The sequence below is a fragment of the Cherax quadricarinatus genome, chromosome 6 (genome assembly GCF_038502225.1).
Source record: "Cherax quadricarinatus isolate ZL_2023a chromosome 6, ASM3850222v1, whole genome shotgun sequence".
NCBI classification, from domain to species: Eukaryota; Metazoa; Arthropoda; class Malacostraca; order Decapoda; family Parastacidae; genus Cherax; species Cherax quadricarinatus.
Genome location: NC_091297.1, coordinates 12,535,088 through 12,553,428, shown reverse-complemented (window position 1 = coordinate 12,553,428; position 18,341 = coordinate 12,535,088). Strand labels below are relative to the sequence as shown.

Genomic DNA, 18,341 nt, shown 5'->3' with positions numbered 1-18,341 from the left:
ATAATAAATTAAGTAACATTTAAAATAATAAATTACAATCAACTGCGTTTCTCACGACACTTATCCGAGTTGTGACGCTCTTTCTCCACCGTGTCACTTGACACCCTTTTCTCCGTGTAATACACACACTTTTGCAACCGTGTCACACTTGACACCCTTGTCTCTGCGTCACACTACCCGCATAGCGTCTTTGTCGAGGCCAGTCACATGACACTATTCAATGTACACTACAACCAGGCCATCTTCAGTGTCACACGACACCCTTTTCTTGTCAGTGTTCCACTACGGTTCTGTAGCATATCTCAGTGTTCCACTCTATCATACTTCCCTAAGTGTCACACTATGGTCCTAGCCCAGTTCAGTGTAACACTCCAACCTTTTCTTCATGTAATGTCCCACTAAACAGCATCAGATGACTCCGGCCCACAGTTGACCAGCGTAGGCGGTGAGTCCGCAGACATCACCGGTAGTCCTGTAAATACTCTCTAAGGCTGGTAGAAGTACACCGTAAGATGGTCTGGTGAGTACTATCTACCGCCTTCAAGACCAGTTGACACACCGCAAGGTGGTCTGATGCAGCACACACTATGTTGCAAGCTCACTGAATGCAGGCATCAAATAACTGAGGCAAACAGACTCAGTGAGCTGTGGTGAGCGCTTCTTCTAAAATCAGTAGAAGCCAGTAGAATACTCTACTGCCAGTAGATGTGTACCATTAGGTGTTCAGGTACCTACTGCTTAGATGCGTACCGTGAGGTGTTCAGGTACATAATGCTTCTAAGGCCGGCTCAGCAGTCCCCACAATGGGTTTGATGACGTACCCAGTGGTACTGCCGGCCGGCAGGTTAACCATTTAACCACTAGTTTGGTAGGGGGCCGCAACAGCCACATATAATACTTTTCATACATTTTTTAATGTTCAAGAGCCAAAGAAAATATTTTAAGAATATATTTATAAATAAAAAAATACAACTATATAGTAGGCTATTTTGTTGAGTGACTAAATTAGATTTAATTTTTTTTATTTTATTTTTCACAGTTCTGATTCAGAAGGAAATTCAGATGCAAATTTTTTATGGTCACATTCATGGTGGCCCTTTAAATTACTAGCTTTAAAGTGGCTGATGGTTGTATGACAGATAAGACACAGAGCCCTTTCACCTTTATCAGTAAAAGCAAAATTGTCCTCCCATTGTTTTTAAACACTCTCTTTTCTTGTTGGTATTTCCATTTTATACTCTTGTTCTGTCATTTTAAACAAGGGTTTTATAACCTTAACTAAAATCAATCTTAAGTATTTATTAATCAGAAAAGTACTTATCTACACTGCACTGCACTAGTTATGTTCCGCTACTGCCACAACTGTGTAACATGTGTACCGCATCATCTGTACATATTTAAAACGTGTTTTGATTATGCTCAGAGAGCATAACAGTTAGATACCTAACTGTTGCATATGTGTCTTACCTAACAATGTCGGTATTTTATACCATTTTAATGTTCAATCTGTCAGACACTGCAACACAAGGGTATCTTGGTACAGACCTGAAATCAACTTCGACTACCTCTACTAGTGAGAACGGCTGGATTTGAGAGGGACCTGACCTCCCAACATCTGCGTTCTACTAGTGACCTACGTCTCACCTCCCGGCGCTATATAAGGCTCCATCCTGTCACTTCAACTCCATATTGTTTCAAACTTTGGAACAATGCTCTTCTCCAGACTGAGGGACTGACCACCTCAAAACTTTAAGGGTGATGGACTGATTACATCGTCTTCAAGCCTCTTCTGCTTCTATCAACTTTTCTGTACTCGACTGAAGAAGCCTACTGTGTAGGCGAAACGTTTCGAAACTAAAGATACCTAACTGTTGCATATGTGTCTTACCTAACAATCTGTCGGTATTTTATACCATTTTAATGTTCATGCCTGATTTTAAAGGGGATATGGTGTTAGTCCAGATGTGACAACACTCTTATCGATTGACAACACTCTTATTGCTAAACATAATGAGGGCAAATTTCTGGGTCTGCACCGTGACAGCAACCTGAAATTCAACACTCATACCCAACACATAACAAAAAAAAAGTATCCAAAACAGTTGGGATCCTCTCAAAGATATGTTATTATGTACTACAATTAGCCCTACTCATATTATACTATTCACCCATCTATCCCTACCTCACCTATGCTATTTGTACCTGGAGATCAACAGCAGCCACCCACCTAAAGCCAATAATAACCCAATAAAAAGCTGCAGTAAGAATTATCATGCAATCCAATGCTACACAATACCCCCCCCCCCCCACTCTTCAAATACCTAAACTTACTCACTGTACAAAACATTCACACCTACTACTGTGCAACCTATATTTACAGAACCATAAATTCTAATACATGTATTAACCCTGAACTAAAACACTTTCTTGATAGTTGCAACAGGACCCATAGACACAATACCAGACACCAAAATCTCTATGACATTCCTCGTGTCCAGTTAAATCTCTTCAAAAACTAAATGTATATAAAAGGGCCTAGAATCTGGAACTCTCTGCCCAAAACTCTTGAACCACAGACTTAACCATCATTTTCAAAACTACCATTAAAAAACACGTTATCTCACTAATGCACCCTATCATCAGCTATGTGAAAAACCAAGTATTCTCTTTTTTGTATCGTGAACACATTCAAAACAAAATAGACTTACTCTCAATATCTGTAATTCTCCCTATTTTACACTTACACTCACCCAAACGACTGTAAACATAAAATTCCTAATATAGTTATTGCCCAATTAATCTTAAGTTAGTCCTAAGTTTGCTTGAAATAAGAGCTTTCATAGAAACAGTGTATCATGCTGAGATAAAACTGTTCCCATTACTAAATTTACTAACTGTAATATTGTTATATGTTTTGTACATATCTCACTATTATCAATATAATTAGTGATTATTATTTTTTATTATCACACCGGCCGATTCCCACCAAGGCAGGGTGGCCCGAAAAAGAAAAACTTTCACCATCATTCACTCCATCACTGTCTTGCCAGAAGGGTGCTTTACACTACAGTTTTTAAACTGCAACATTAACACCCCTCCTTCAGAGTGCAGGCACTGTACTTCCCATCTCCAGGACTCAAGTCCGGCCTGCCGGTTTCCCTGAATCCCTTCATAAATGTTACTTTGCTCACACTCCAACAGCACGTCAAGTATTAAAAACCATTTGTCTCCATTCACTCCTATCAAACACGCTCACGCATGCCTGCTGGAAGTCCAAGCCCCTCGCACACAAAACCTCCTTTACCCCCTCCCTCCAACCCTTCCTAGGCCGACCCCTACCCCGCCTTCCTTCCACTACAGACTGATACACTCTTGAAGTCATTCTGTTTCGCTCCATTCTCTCTATATGTCCGAACCACCTCAACAACCCTTCCTCAGCCCTCTGGACAACAGTTTTGGTAATCCCGCACCTCCTCCTAACTTCCAAATTACGAATTCTCTGCATTATATTCACACCACACATTGCCCTCAGACATGACATCTCCACTGCCTCCAGCCTTCTCCTCGCTGCAACATTCATCACCCACGCTTCACACCCATATAAGAGCGTTGGTACAACTATACTCTCATACATTCCCCTCTTTGCCTCCAAGGACAAAGTTCTTTGTCTCCACAGACTCCTAAGTGCACCACTCACTCTTTTTCCCTCATCAATTCTATGATTCACCTCATCTTTCATAGACCCATCCGCTGACACGTCCACTCCCAAATATCTGAATACGTTCACCTCCTCCATACTCTCTCCCTCCAATCTGATATTCAATCTTTCATCACCTAATCTTTTTGTTATCCTCATAACCTTACTCTTTCCTGTATTCACCTTTAATTTTCTTCTTTTGCACACCCTACCAAATTCATCCACCAATCTCTGCAACTTCTCTTCAGAATCTCCCAAGAGCACAGTGTCATCAGCAAAGAGCAGCTGTGACAACTCCCACTTTGTGTGTGATTCTTTATCTTTTAACTCCACGCCTCTTGCCAAGACCCTCGCATTTACTTCTCTTACAACCCCATCTATAAATATATTAAACAACCACGGTGACATCACACATCCTTGTCTAAGGCCTACTTTTACTGGGAAAAAATTTCCCTCTTTCCTACATACTCTAACTTGAGCCTCACTATCCTCGTAAAAACTCTTCACTGCTTTCAGTAACCTACCTCCTACACCATACACTTGCAACATCTGCCACATTGCCCCCCTATCCACCCTGTCATACGCCTTTTCCAAATCCATAAATGCCACAAAGACCTCTTTAGCCTTATCTAAATACTGTTCACTTATATGTTTCACTGTAAACACCTGGTCCACACACCCCCTACCTTTCCTAAAGCCTCCTTGTTCATCTGCTATCCTATTCTCCGTCTTACTCTTAATTCTTTCAATTATAACTCTACCATACACTTTACCAGGTACACTCAACAGACTTATCCCCCTATAATTTTTGCACTCTCTTTTATCCCCTTTGCCTTTATACAAAGGAACTATGCATGCTCTCTGCCAATCCCTAGGTACCTTACCCTCTTCCATACATTTATTAAATAATTGCACCAACCACTCCAAAACTATATCCCCACCTGCTTTTAACATTTCTATCTTTATCCCATCAATCCCGGCTGCCTTACCCCCTTTCATTTTACCTACTGCCTCACGAACTTCCCCCACACTCACAACTGGCTCTTCCTCACTCCTACAAGATGTTATTCCTCCTTGCCCTATACACGAAATCACAGCTTCCCTATCTTCATCAACATTTAACAATTCCTCAAAATATTCCTTCCATCTTCCCAATACCTCTAACTCTCCATTTAATAACTCTCCTCTCCTATTTTTAACTGACAAATCCATTTATTCTCTAGGCTTTCTTAACTTGTTAATCTCACTCCAAAACTTTTTCTTATTTTCAACAAAATTTGTTGATAACATCTCACCCACTCTCTCATTTGCTCTCTTTTTACATTGCTTCACCACTCTCTTAACTTCTCTCTTTTTCTCCATATACTCTTCCCTCCTTGCATCACTTCTACTTTGTAAAAACTTCTCATATGCTAACTTTTTCTCCCTTACTACTCTCTTTACATCATCATTCCACCAATCGCTCCTCTTCCCTCCTGCACCCACTTTCCTGTAACCACAAACTTCTGCTGAACACTCTAACACTACATTTTTAAACCTACCCCATACCTCTTCGACCCCATTGCCTATGCTCTCATTAACCCATCTATCCTCCAATAGCTGTTTATATCTTACCCTAACTGCCTCCTCTTTTAGTTTATAAACCTTCACCTCTCTCTTCCCTGATGCTTCTATTCTCCTTGTATCCCATCTACCTTTTACTCTCAGTGTAGCTACAACTAGAAAGTGATCTGATATATCTGTGGCCCCTCTATAAACATGTACATCCTGAAGTCTACTCAACAGTCTTTTATCTACCAATACATAATCCAACAAACTACTGTCATTTCGCCCTACATCATATCGTGTATACTTATTTATCCTCTTTTTCTTAAAATATGTATTACCTATAACTAAACCCCTTTCTATACAAAGTTCAATCAAAGGGCTCCCATTATCATTTACACCTGGCACCCCAAACTTACCTACCACACCCTCTCTAAAAGTTTCTCCTACTTTAGCATTCAAGTCCCCTACCACAATTACTCTCTCACTTGGTTCAAAGGCTCCTATACATTCACTTAACATCTCCCAAAATCTCTCTCTCTCCTCTGCATTCCTCTCTTCTCCAGGTGCATACACGCTTATTATGACCCACTTCTCGCATCCAACCTTTACTTTAATCCACATAATTCTTGAATTTACACATTCATATTCTCTTTTCTCCTTCCATAACTGATCATTTAACATTACTGCTACCCCTTCCTTTGCTCTAACTCTCTCAGATACTCCAGATTTAATCCCATTTATTTCCCCCCACTGAAACTCTCCTACCCCCTTCAGCTTTGTTTCGCTTAGGGCCAGGACACCCAACTTCTTTTCATTCATAACATCAGCAATCATCTGTTTCTTGTCATCCGCACTACATCCACGCACATTTAAGCAACCCAGTTTTATAAAGTTTTTCTTCTTCTCTTTTTTAGTAATTGTATACAGGAGAAGGGGTTACTAGCCCATTGCTCCCGGCATTTTAGTCGCCTCATACGACACGCATGGCTTACGGAGGAAAGATTCTTTTCCACTTCCCCATGGACAATAGAAGAAATAAAAAAGAACAAGAGCTATTTAGAAAAAGGAAAAAAACCTAGATGTATGTATATATATATATGCATGAGCGTGTCTGTGAAGTGTGACCAAAGTGTAAGTAGGAGTAGCAAGATATCCCTGTTATCTTAGCGTGTTTATGAGACAGAAAAAGAAACCAGCAATCCTACCATCATGCAAAACAGTTACAGGTTTTTGTTTCACAGTCATCTGGCAGGACGGTAGTACTTCCCTGGGTGGTTGCTGTCTACCAACCTACTACCTATATATTAGTGATATATAATTAGTGATAATCACTTCAATTACCTAACTTTTATATCAATATAACATAATGCATATTAAAAAGTAATGCTCCATAACCCATGCCAATATAGAGTAAAAATTAGGATTAGTCTGCCCAAAATGCCTAGGCATGCTAGTTACTTTCCTCGTAATTAATATTTTATAATATGTAAACCACACATTGTAAGCTTTGCAAGGAAATAAACATTTTCATTTTCATGACATGGCTTTACTGGGTTATCCTGGGTTACTAACTCTCCAGGTTAATCATCTGAATAAAGTCTACTAGTACTTCTAAGCTACAATTCTAAGCTTAAATGTGCACACCTAAAATTGTTGAGCCTTTTGAAATCATTGACCTCCATTATTATTATTATTATAATCAAAAGGAAGCTCTAAACCACTTCATTCATTGACCTCCAGCTCCTGTACCTCTTGTGAGGAGATGTTAATGAGAATACATTTCTAAAGAAAATACACAGACAGAAATGAATATTTTTCAATTATTATTATTATTATTATTATTATTATTATTATTTTAATCAAATTTAGGGGGGTAGCGCTAAACCCACAGGGATCGTACAACACCTAGTGCAACTCTTGGGTATCTTTATTGAAGAAACGTTTCGCCACACAGTGGCTTCATCAGTCCATACAAAGGATAAACTAGAAGAACAGGAGGAGAATGAGGTAATCAGTCCCTCAGCCTTGAGTCGAAGTGGTCAGTCCATCAATCTTGAATAGGATTCTATTCAAGATTGATGGATTGACCACATCGACTCAAGGCTGAGGGACTGATTACCTCATTCTTCTCCTGTTCTTCTAGTTTATCCTTTGTATGGACTGATGAAGCCACTGTGTGGCGAAACGTTTCTTCAATAAAGATACCCAAGAGTTGCACATGTGTCTAATTTAACAACATGTTGGTTCTTTGAACCTTTCATCTAGCACCTAGTGAAAAGGAAGGCAATTAGCTTGATCCAAGGAAGAAAAAAAGACAGGTGATAATAAAAATTTTTAGTACCATAATAAATAAATAAATAAACACACACATACAACCACAACATACACACAAACACAACACACAACCACAACACACACAAACACAACACACAACCACAACACACACAACCACAACACATACAACCACAACACATACAACCACAACAACACACACAGCCACAACACACACTCACAACCACAACACACACAACCACAACACACAACCACAACACACACAACCACAACACACACAACCACAACACACACAACCACAACACACACACAACCACAACACACACAACCACAACACATAACTGCAACACACACACAACCACAACACACACACAACCACAACACACACAACCACAACACACAGCCACAACACACAACACACACAGCCACAACACACACTCACAACCACAACACACACAACCACAACACACACAACCACAACACACACAGCCACAACACGTAACCACAACACACACACAACCACAACACATAACCGCAACACACACACAACCACAACACACACACAGCCACAACACACACAACCACAACACACAACCACAACACACAACCACAACACACACAACCACAACACATAACCGCAACACACACACAACCACAACACACACACAGCCACAACACACAACCACAACACACAACCACAACACACACAACCACAACACATAACCGCAACACACACACAACCACAACACACAACCACAACACACACAACCACAACCACACAAGCACAACACACAACCACAACACACAACTGCAACACACACAACCACAACACACACAACCACAACAACACACACAGCCACAACACACACTCACAACCACAACACACACAACCACAACACACACACAACCACAACAAACACACAACCACAACACACACAACCACAACACACACTCACAACCACAACACACAACCACAACACACAACAACACACACAGCCACAACACACACAGCCACAACACACACTCACAACCACAACACACACAACCACAACACACAACAACACACACAACCACACACACAGCCACAACACACACTCACAACACACAACCACAACACACACAACCACACACACAGCCACAACACACACTCACAACACACAACCACAACACACACTACCACAACACACAACCACAACACACACTACCACAACACACAACTACAACACAACCACAACACACACAGCCACAACACACACACTCACAACCACAACACACAACCACAACACACAACCACAACACACACACTCACAACACACACAACCACAACACACAACCACAACACACACAACCACAACACATGCACAACCACAACACACACCAATGCACAACCACAACACATACACACACACAACACACACATACACAATCACAATACACAACCACAATGCGCACACACACAACCACAATGCACACACATACACACACACACACACACACACACACACACACACACACACACACACACACACACACACACACACACACACACACACACACATTGCCAGACTCACACATACACTCCCCCCTCCCCCACCGACATCTCACTCCTTCACCTGATCCCTCCCCTCCCTCTTTCACCCTCCCCCTCCTCACCTCTCCCTCCTTCCCCCTTTCCCTCTCCCACTCACCCACTTGCTTCACTCTCCTTCCCACTCCCCCTCCCAACTACTCTCCCACATAGCCACAGTTCCTCCTCTACCTCCCCCCCCCCACACTCTGACATACACAATACTAACCTAACATACGGAATTACATAGGTTTCCCACTCTGAGGCAATCAGGATAAAACAAAAATGGGTTGCCAGAGAGCAACAAGAAAAACCAAAGGACAGGAGGAGAAAACTGCAAAGGAAGATTGGGCAGCAGGGCTCACAAAAAGGGAACATGAATGGGAAAAGAAACTAGAAGAACTTAGCATGAGAATGGTAGAGAGGATAGGCATGGAAAGCAGGAAATGGGAGGTGCAAGTCAAAGCAGCAGAGGCCAGGATACAGAGTTTAGAAGAGGAACTGAAAAATCTGAAACAGCCTAAAGAACTAAAGAACATTTTGGGATTGACAACAGAGACTGCTACCTCAGTTACAAATAAGGGGACTGTAGGGAAAGAAGGAGCAAAACTGCATGTAGAAGCACAATCAGTGGAGACTGTGGTAAATGAAAGAGCTAAGCTATATGTGGAGGCCCTAACAGACCACAGCAGAGCCCAGGGAAAGCCGAGAAGGGAAAATGACAGGCCACTGAGCCCAAGTACATTAGCTAGTGAAACTGAAGAAAGGAAAGCTGCAATGGAGGAAATCAAATTGAATGAGGGGATACACAGGGATATGCAGTGGGAGCATGAAAGGGTGAGGTCAGTCTTTGTGTATGGGCTCCAGGAAGTTGAAGGGGAAACATATGAAGCAAGAAAACAAGGGGAAAAAAAAGCAATTGAAAGCATCATGAAAGCAATAGGAGAAGACGACATGACCCAGCTGGAAAATTTTTGGAGAATAGGGGGGTTTGTAAAAAAAAGAACCCGGCCAGTGAAAGTGACCTTCAAGGCAGAATCGACTCGGAACAGGATCCTGCAGGAGAAAGCACGATTAAGGGACATGCCAGCATACAGGAAGGTGTATCTCGACCAAGACAGAACACAAGCAGAAAGGAAGAAACAGAGAGAGATGGTACAAAGGCGAAAGGAGGAAAGAGAGGGGATGGAGAAGACAGACAGGAGATCACAGACACAGGAAGATCAAATACAGCCTCCCTCACAACTTCCTATAGAAGCCTCTCAACCAGGTCAACCCCAGTGCAACCAAACACTCTAAACCAAAACACCCATGCCACATCCAATGCCCCCACCCACTGCATTACAAACTCCACCCCCACAGCAACCACCCATAGTTCCTTATCAGGTCTCCCACTTTCCCAACCCCAATACACCTCCCAGACCACAATCTTAGAAAAGAAGTTGAAGGTGTGGTATACAAATGCAGATGGAATAACAAATAAGCATGAGGAGTGGCACAAAAGAATCAAGGAGACATCCCCAGACATAACAGCACTCACAGAAACAAAACTCACCAGAATAATAACAGATTCAATCTTTCCATCCAGATATCAAACCCTCAGGAAAGACAGAGGGAGGAGAGGGGGAGGAGGAGTTGCACTGCTCATTAAAAACCAGTGGGGGTTTGAGAAAATGGAAGGAATGGATGGCACGGGCGAAAGGGACTATTTACTAGGAACAATCCAGTCTGAGGGACATAAGGTGATAATTGCAGTAATGTACAACCCACCACAGAACAGCAGGAGGCCAAGAGAAGAATACGATGAGAGCAACAGAGCAATGGTCGACACACTAGGCAAGGTGGCCAGGACAGCACACATGGGGGGAGCAAAGTTACTAATTATGGGTGATTTCAATCACAAGGAGATTGACTGGGAAAACCTGGAGCCCCATGGGGGTCCCAAAACATGGAGAGCCAAGATGATGGATGTGGTACTGGAAAACCTCATGCATCAACATGTTAGAGACACTACCAGAGAGAGAGGAGAGGATGAACCAGCAAGACTGGACCTTGTATTCACCTTGAGTAGTTCTGACATCGAGGATATCATGTATGAAAGGCCCCTGGGAGCTAGTGATCATGTGGTTCTGTGCTTCGACTACATAGTTGAGCTCCAAGTGGAGAGAGCAGCAGGAATAGGGTGGGAAAACCAAACTACAAAAGGGGGAACTACTCAGGCTTGAGGAACTTCTTTCAAGACATTCAGTGGGAGAGGGAACTGACAGGAAAACCAGTACAAGAAATGATGGACTATGTGGCAACAAAATGCAAGGAGGCAGAGGAGAGGTTTGTTCCCAAGGGAAACAGAAATAATGGGAAGAACAGAATGAGTCCTTGGTTCACCCAAAGGTGTAGGGAGGCAAAAACTAGGTGTACTAGAGAATGGAAAAGGTACAGAAGACAGAGAACTCAGGAAAATAAAGAGATTAGCCAAAGAGCCAGAAACAAATATGCACAGATAAGAAGGGAGGCTCAGTGGCAATACGAAAATGACATAGCATCGAAAGTCAAGACTGACCCGAAGCTGTTGTACAGCCACATCAGGAGGAAAACAACAGTCAAGGACCAGGTAATCAGACTGAGGAAGGGTGATGGGGAATTCACAAGAAACGACCGGGAGGTATGTCAGGAGCTCAACACAAGATTTAAAGTATTTACAGTGGAAACCAGTAGGACTCCAGGAAATCAGAGCAGAAGGGTGCACCAGCAAGTGCTGGATGAGGTACATATAACCAAGGAGGAGGTGAAGAAGCTGCTATGCGAACTTGACACCTCAAAGGCGGTGGGACCAGATAACATCTCTCCGTGCGTCCTTAAAGAGGAAGCAGAGACATTGTGTGTACCATTAACGAAGATCTTCAACACATCATTTGAAACTGGGCAACTCCCTGAGGTATGGAAGATGGCAAATGTAGTCCCAATTTTTAAAAAGGGAGACAGACATGAGGCACTAAACTACAGACCTGTATCACTAACGTGTATAGTATGCAAGGTCATGGAGAAGATCATCAGGAGGAGAGTGGTGGAGCACCTGGAAAGAAACAAGTGTATAATTGACAACAAGCATGGTTGTCAATTATACACTTGTCAATTATACAAACCTATTAGAGTTTTATGACAAGGTGACAGAAGTAAGACAAGAGAGAGAGGGGTGGATTGACTGCATTTTTTTGGACTGCAAGAAGGGCTTCGACACAGTTCATCACAAGAGGTTACTGCAAAAGCTAGAGGATCAGGCACACATAACAGGAAAGGCACTGCAATGGATAAGAGAATACCTTACAGGGAGGCAACAACGAGTCATGGTACATGATGAGGTGTCAAAGTGGGCGCCTGTGACAAGTGGGGTTCCACAGGGGTCAGTCCTAGGACCTGTGCTGTTCTTGGTATATGTGAATGACATAACGGAAGGGATAGACTCAGAAGTGTCCTTGTTTGCGGACGATGTGAAGTTAATGAGAAGAATCAAATCGGATGAGGATCAGGCAGGACTACAAAGAGACCTGGACAGGCTACAAGCCTGGTCCAGCAACTGGCTCCTTGAGTTTAACCCCGCCAAATGCAAAGTCATGAAGATTGGGGAAGGGCAAAGAAGACCGCAGACACAATATAGTTTAGATGGCCAAAGTCTGCAAACCTCACTCAAGGAAAAAGATCTGGGGGCGAGTATAACACCGAGTATATCTCCTGAGGCGCACATCAATCAGATAACTGCTGCAGCATACGGTCGCCTGGCAAACCTACGGATAGCGTTCCGATACCTCAGTAAGGAGTCGTTCAAGACTCTGTATACCATTTACGTCAGGCCCATACTGAAGTATGCAGCACCAGTTTGGAATCCACACCTAGTCAAGCACGTCAAGAAATTAGAGAAAGTGCAAAGGTTTGCAACAAGACTAGTCCCAGAGCTACGGGGATTGTCCTACGAAGAAAGGTTGAGGGAAATCGGCCTGACGACACTGGAGGCCAGGAGGGTCAGGGGAGGCATGATAATGACATATAAAATGCTGCACGGAATAGACGAGGTGGACAAAGACGGGATGTTCCAGAGATGGGACACAGACACAAGAGGTCACAATTGGAAATTGAAGACTCAGACGAATCAAAGGGATGTTAGGAAGTATTTCTTCAGTCATAGAGTAGTCAAGCCGTGGAATAGCCTAGAAAGTGAAGTAGTGGAGGCGAGAACCATACATAGTTTTAAGGCGAGGTATGATAAAGCTCATGGAGCAGGGAGAGAGAAAACCTAGTAGCAATCAGTGAAGAGGCAGGGCCAGGAGCTATGAATCGACCCCTGCAACCACAAATAGGTGAGTACAAATAGGTGAGTACACACACACACACACACACACACACACACACACACACACACACACACACACACACACACACACACACACACACACACACACACAAGGAGGCTGAAGAGAGGTTTGTACCCAAGGGTAACAGGATTAATGAAAAAGCCAGGATGAGCCCATGGTTCACCCAAAGGTGCAGGGAGGCAAAAACCAAGTGTGCTAGGGAATGGAAGAAATATAGAAGGCAAAGGACCCAGGAGAATAAGGAGAGTAGTCGTAGAGCCAGAAATGAATATGCACAGATAAGAAGGGAGGCCCAACGACAATATGAAAATGACATAGCAGCGAAAGCCAAATCTGACCCGAAGCTGTTATACAGCCATATCAGGAGGAAAACAACAGTCAAGGACCAGGTAATCAGGCTAAGGAAGGAAGGAGGAGAGACAACAAGAAATGACCGTGAAGTATGTGAGGAACTCAACAAGAGATTCAAAGAAGTGTTCACAGAGGAGACAGAAGGGGCTCCAGAAAGACAGAGAGGTGGGGCACACCACCAAGTGCTGGACACAGTACACATAACCGAGGAAGAAGTGAAGAGGCTTCTGAGTGAGCTAGATACCTCAAAGGCAATGGGGCCGGATAACATCTCTCCATGGGTCCTGAGAGAGTAAGCAGAGGCGCTATGTGTACCCCTAACAACAATATTCAATACATCTATCGAAACAGGGAGATTGCATGAGGCATGGAAGACAGCAAATGTAGTCCCAATATTTAAAAAAGGAGACAGACATGAAGCACTAAACTACAGACCAGTGTCACTGACATGTATAGTATGCAAAGTCATGGAGAAGATTATCAGGAGAAGAGTGGTGAAACACCTAGAAAGGAATGATCTCATCAACAGCAGCCAACATGGTTTCAGGGACAGGAAATCCTGTGTCACAAACCTACTGGAGTTCTATGACATGGTGACAGCAGTAAGACAAGAGAGAGAGGGGTGGGTGGATTGCATTTTCTTGGACTGCAAGACGGTGTTTCACACAGTTCCACACAAGAGATTAGTGCAAAAACTGGAGGACCAAGCAGGGATAACAGAGAAGCCACTACAATGGATCAGGGAATACTTGTCAGGAAGACAGCAGCGAGTCATGGTACGAGGCGAGGTGTCAGAGTGGGCACCTGTGACCAGCGGGGTCCCACAGGGGTCAGTCCTAGGACCAGTGCTGTTTCTGGTATTTGTGAACGACACGACGGAAGGAATAGACTCCGAAGTGTCCCTGTTTGCAGATGACGTGAAGTTAATGAGAAGAATTCATTCGATCGAAGACCAGGCAGAGCTACAAAGAGATCTGGACAGGCTGCAGACCTGGTCCAGCAATTGGCTCCAGGAGCTCAACCCCACCAAGTGCAAAGTCATGAAGATTGGGGAAGGGCAAAGAAGACCACAGACAGAGTAGTCTAGGGGGCCAGAGACTACAAACCTCACTCAAGGAAAAAGATCTTGGGGTGAGTATAACACCACGCACATCTCCTGAAGCGCACATCAACCAAATACTGTAACTGCTGCAGCATATGGGCACCTAGGAAACCTCAGAACAGCATTCCGACATCTTAATAAGGAATCGTTCAGGACCCTGTACACCTTGTACGTTAGGCCCATATTGGAGTATGCGGCACCAGTTTGGAAATCACACCTAGCCAAGCACGTAAAGAAACTAGAGAAAGTGCAAAGGTTTGCAACAAGACTAGTTCCAGAGCTAAGAGGTATGTCCTACGAGGAGAGGTTAAAGGAAATCAACCTGACGACACTGGAGGACAGGAGAGTTAGGGGGGACATGATAACGGCGTGCAAAATACTGAGAGGAATTGACAAGGTGGACAAAGACAGGATGTTCCAGAGATGGGACACAGCAGCAAGGGGACACAGTTGGAAGTTGAAGACACAGATGAATCACAGGGATGTTAGGAAGTATTTCTTCAGCCACAGAGTAGTCAGGAAGTGGAATACTTTGGGAAGCGATGTAGTGGAGGCAGGATCCATACATAGCTTTAAGTAGAGGTATGATAAAGCTCACCGTTCAGGGAGAGTGACCTAGTAGCGACCAGTGAAGAGGCAGGGCCAGGAGCTTGGACTCAACCCCTGCAACCTCAACTAGGTGAGTACACACACACACACAACACACACAACAGACCCCTGGCAGTCTTCAAGCTGGCACTGGACAAGCACCTAAAGTCAGTTCCTGATCAGCCGGGCTGTGGCTCGTACGTTGGTTTGCGTGCAGCCAGCAGCAACAGCCTGGTTGATCAGGCTCTGATCCACCAGGAGGCCTGGTCACAGACCGGGCCGCGGGGGCGTTGACCCCCGGAACTCTCTCCAGGTATCTCCAGGTAAACACACAACCACAATACACACACAACTAAAACACCCACAAACACAACACACAACCACAACACACACAATTACAACAAACACAACTACAACACACAACCACAACCCACACAACCACAACACACACAACCACAACACACAACCACAACACACAACCACAACACACACAATCACAACACACAACCACAACACCCACAACCACAACACACATAACCACAACACACAACCACAACACACACAATCACAACACACACAACCACAACACCCACAACAACAACACACAACCACAACACACAACCACAACACACACAAACCACAACACCCACAACCACAACACACAACCACAACACACACAACCACAACACACAACCACAACACACACAAACCACAACACCCACAACCACAACACACACAACCACAACACACACAATCACAACACAACTACAACACACACAAACCACAACACCCACAACCACAACACACACAACCACAACACACAACCACAACACACACAAACCACAACACCCACAACCACAACACACACAACCATAACACACACAACCACAACACACACAACCACAACACACACAAACCACAACACAAACCACAACACACAAACCACAACACACACAAACCACAACACCCACAACCACAACACACACAACCACAACACACACAAACCACAACACCCACAACCACAACACACACAACCATAACACACACAACCACAACACACACACACACAACCACAACACCCACAACCACAACACACACAACCACAACACCCACAACCACAACACACACAACCACAACACACACAACCACAACACACACAACCACAACATACACAAACCACAACACAAACCACAACACACAAACCACAACACACACAAACCACAACACACAAACCACAACACAACCTAGAACCATTATGTATTATGATACAAATACAGTATAAATAACCTATAAGTCTGGTATATGGTGCCACGACCAACTGCCCGGTGGCCTGTGAGTGATGAAAGACGTGCTGGGAAGACCAAAGGAAAAACTTGTCAGTCATTGATGGCAGGTGTAGAGTGAGATGTCACTGAGGACAGGTGTAAATTAAGATTGTCACTGAGGACAGGTGTAAATTAAGATTGTCACTGAGGACAGGTGTAAATTAAGATGTAACTGAGGCCAGGTGTAAATTAAGATGCCACTGAGGACAGGAAGAGCAAGACGTCATTGAGGGCAAAGACAGAGTGAGATGTCACTGAAAGCATGGATAGATCATGACGTCACCGAGCAGGCAAGGCTAGTGCAAGACGTCGCTGTGGGCAAGGGCAGAGCAAGACGTTGCTGAGGGAAGCAGTAGAGCAAAATGTTGCTTAAGGCAGGAGTAGAGCAAGACGTCGCTGAGGGCAAGGGTTGATCAAGACGTTTTGTTTTTATCTGTTTGTTAGGTTTATCAGAGCCACTGACAACTTACGCAGTATCGAGCCCGATTTCCCAATGTTCGAGGAAGATTTCTTGCTCAAAGATGGGCCATGAAAGAAAAGGAACATAAGTTCCTTTGTAAATTGACATAGAAACTAAGTTTTCAATTAGTTCAGGTGGACCCCCCCCCTTGCCAAGCCCCAGCAGTGAGACCCCCCACACCCCCAGCTGAGTTTAGTAAACAGCTTCCCACAAAAAAAAAAATGTTAGAGAATTGGGAAATTTATCACCGATACCCAGGCGAGAAATAGAGGTCGACGCCCAACGAAGACCAGCACAGAAATCCCCTTCCACAGCCGAAGTTGTTGTTGTGGTTATTGTGGGCCACCGCAGCTTACACTCTGTTGAGCTCTGCTGCTCATCAGTCCGGGAAATGCACTGCCCAAATCTGGGTGGCATTGGAAAGGAAACAGGATTTCTTTTGGAAAAAGAAATGAGAATAATTTTTCACATTTATATAAATTAGTAGCCTACCCTATGCCTAAACCCCTGAAAGAGCCAGGTGGCCACACATCACCATCTGAGTCATCAACTGGCTTTCTCCAGGCCTAGAAATCTGCAGCGATGAAAGATGTTTATTACTTTCATCTTATGGTTCAGAGAACCGACAGGCTGAAAAATTAGACACATGTGCAACACTTGGGTATCTTTACTGAGGAAATGTTTAGCCACACAGTGGCTTCATCAGTCCATACAAAGGAAAATGGTGAAGAACAATAGGAGTTTGAGGTAATCAGTCTCTCAGCCTTGAGTCAATGTAATCAGTCCATCAATTTTGAAAAGAATCCAGTATTTGTACTTCTTCACACACATGATTGATGGACTGATTGCATCGACTCAAGGCTGAGTGACTGATTACCTCAAACTCCTCCTGTTCTTCACCATTCTCCTTTGTATGGACTGATGAAGCCACTGTGTGGCGAAACATTTCCTCGATAAAGATACCAAAATGCTGCATATGTGTCTAATTTGTTAAGTTTATTTTGGCACACGGACAAGTGCTTGTGTGTATGTTTGCGTGTGTTT

The 18,341-nt window shown here is 43.7% G+C and overlaps 1 protein-coding gene across 3 annotated transcripts in view; it reads right to left on the bottom strand.

The window, feature by feature from the left end:
* Positions 1–17,688, bottom strand: part of l(3)87Df (lethal (3) 87Df) — a 48,207-nt gene extending 30,519 nt beyond the window's left edge. For 2 of the 3 annotated variants that reach the window (XM_070080371.1, XM_070080382.1), the window contains exon 1: positions 17,552–17,688. The gene's annotated coding sequence lies outside the window, so the exon portion shown is untranslated. Of the gene's footprint in view, positions 1–17,307; positions 17,416–17,551 lie in introns of those variants that run through there. The other variant, XM_070080377.1, reaches the window with a different exon arrangement.
* Positions 17,689–18,341: the final 653 nt, after the last annotated feature.